The sequence below is a fragment of the Bidens hawaiensis genome, unplaced genomic scaffold, assembly GCF_021521415.1.
Source record: "Bidens hawaiensis isolate Kalapana, Puna unplaced genomic scaffold, B.hawaiensis_p1.1 tig00020555_1, whole genome shotgun sequence".
Taxonomy (NCBI): domain Eukaryota; kingdom Viridiplantae; phylum Streptophyta; class Magnoliopsida; order Asterales; family Asteraceae; genus Bidens; species Bidens hawaiensis.
Genome location: NW_027493147.1, coordinates 91,461 through 94,178, shown reverse-complemented (window position 1 = coordinate 94,178; position 2,718 = coordinate 91,461).

The following is a 2,718-nucleotide window of genomic DNA, read 5'->3' as shown; positions in this document are numbered from 1 at the left end:
TGTCTAAAATGAACAAAAAAGCAAAACAAAAATCGGAACCCTAACATAACAACAAACATATAGAAAGTCGTATGTAAAACGCATAAAACAAACAATAAAAAAGAATTGTATAGCTAAGTTGTCAGAGGATAGAGGAGGTGTGGGTGATGATGTCATTTGGTGATAAGGATTGGTCTGTTCGGTTAAGTTTCTGAAACCTATCGATGAAGGATGAAGAAAGGGGGCATAATTGATACGATTGATACGAAAGGGGCATAATTGATTTAGTGTTTCCTGAATCTAATTGTTTGGGTTATAACATCATATTTGGGTTGAGTAATGGATACGTAACCATCATTGTGACAGAAGAAAGCTTTTATTTAGTAAGTAGCATAGTGTAACATCCAAAATTTCGCTTTATGTTTTAAATGAATCAGGGTTTAAATGGAGTATAAAAGATAAATGTAATTATTTAAATTATGAGGGTGTTAAGTTTCATTAGATGAAAAGTTAAACATGAAACTCTACTCCGTCCCTATAAATGCAGCCATCGTCTCATTTTAACCATCATAGTCTCCAAACTTATTCTTTACCAAATTGTTGTTTTTGAGAGAGCAACCCATAAAGACCCGACGATTCACAGAGATCTAATTGTCGGATCGATCTCAAATTTTTACAGAATGTTCATATCATATAAATGAAGATTTCCACCAGTCAGATCTTCGATCATATGTCGGGAAGTCCCGTTTTTATCAAGGAAAACGTAAAAACTAAAAATGATGATTTCTGGAAACTGTTTTGATTTCCGACGACTGTAGTGGCTATTTCCAGCAACGGATTGTAGATCGTGGAGATACGGTTACGTGGCCGCTTGAGTCACTCAATTGCGTGCTCATTTGATGTTGTTTTGGTCTATTCGAGTGATTTCGAACACAAAACTCAAATATACGTTTTTATTATAAAGGCTTACTTTTCGTGTAAAAGCGAGAAAATGAAGTTGTTAGGACCCAGAACTCGTTATATTGGTAAGACGAGTCGTTGGGGGATGAAAGAAATAAAAAAGATTATATTCCTTTGAAAAAATATTAGATTCGTTTGAAAAAAAAAGATTAGATTAGTTTGAAAAAATATATAGATTCGTTTGAAAAAAAAATTAGATTCGTTTGAAAAGGGATTCGATTCGTTTATAAATAAGATTAAACTTATTTGAAAATGAAATTAGATGAGTTTAGAAACTGAGATGCGACTCGTTCCTAGCCATGGGATGTGATTTGTTGGCATATGAATGCGACCCAATTCTTAGCAATAAACCAGTTTGCTAAGTCAAACTAGTTCACTAACTAGGGTAGTATTGTTTAAATAAAATGATAGTTAATTTATACTTATACTTTATATACAGTTAGTCATGCACAACTAAAGAAGGGGATTATTGTTAGCTCTGAACATAACAGGATCGAAGTGAGTTTCTAGCCTCATTTCCTTATTATGTTTTCGGGGCTGTGTGCATACTTGATGTGATTTGTTAATACACTTATCTTAAGTGCTAAGTGTCTGCTACATGGATGTCTTATCGATGATGTTTGAGTAATATAGAAAAGGTTAAAGGTATATATATATATATATATATATATATATAAAGATATGATAGATAATATGAAGAAAGGTATGTATGAATGAATATATGGTGGTAAGTTCGTATGGAATGTAGGGACCAGACCCTCATAATATCTGTGATGATAAACACCAGACCCTTATAATATCTGTGATGATAGGGATCAGACCCATATAATATTTGTGATGATACGGACCAGACCTTTATAAAATCTGTGATGTTAGACACCAGGCCCTAATAATATATGTGAGGCTATACGGTGAAAGGCTCTTTAAAACGTGTAAGTATGTATGTGAAGATATGAAAGAAGGAAAGTAAGTATGCATATGCGTACTTGTGTATGTAACATCCCCAAAATTTCGATCCAAATTTGACAAATTAATAAAGTTAAAGGATCAATAATAATTTCAAAGACAAGTAATGGGAAAATTTTAAATAAGGAAATATAAAATAAAGAAATAAAAAGATTTCCTAAGATAAGTCTTCCCACATGAAGGAAATAAGATAAATAAACTCCATCCCACATGGAAAGATGTAAGAAAGTGGAAGCATTCCACTTAGGTATAAATAAGAAAGATGGAATCCATCCCACATGAAAGTGGTAAAGAAATGGAAACAATTTATAAGGAAGAAAGTTTCCATAGTTATATTCTTTTATGCTAAGCATGCACCTAGTGGTCCTAGCGTAGGGTGCGGAGCACCCGATGCGCACGGGCTCGGGCTCGGGCGAGGACGATGGCGACGGTGACAGCGAAGGGCGCACTGTGGTACTTTGATGGCGCACTTTGCACTTCGCATCGGCGCGAGCCGCCTTATTATTTTTGGCAGGTGGAAACGAGATCGGAAAATGACAAGATTTGAAAGTGCAAGGACTAAAAAGGAAATTATGGAAATAGTACCTCATCGTGATACGCGATGGAGGTAAGGCAAGGGATCGCGTATTGCGATCCCAAGTCGGCAACGCGTGACACGTGTCGAGCCACGTGTCAACACGTGGCAGTGTGACAGACCACATGTCACCACGTGGCGTGATCTCATAAAAGGGGGCGTCGCGATACACGACGCAGTTAAAGAAGTGCCCATCGCGCATCGCGATGGGACTCAATTGTGGCTATAAAAGGGAGGGC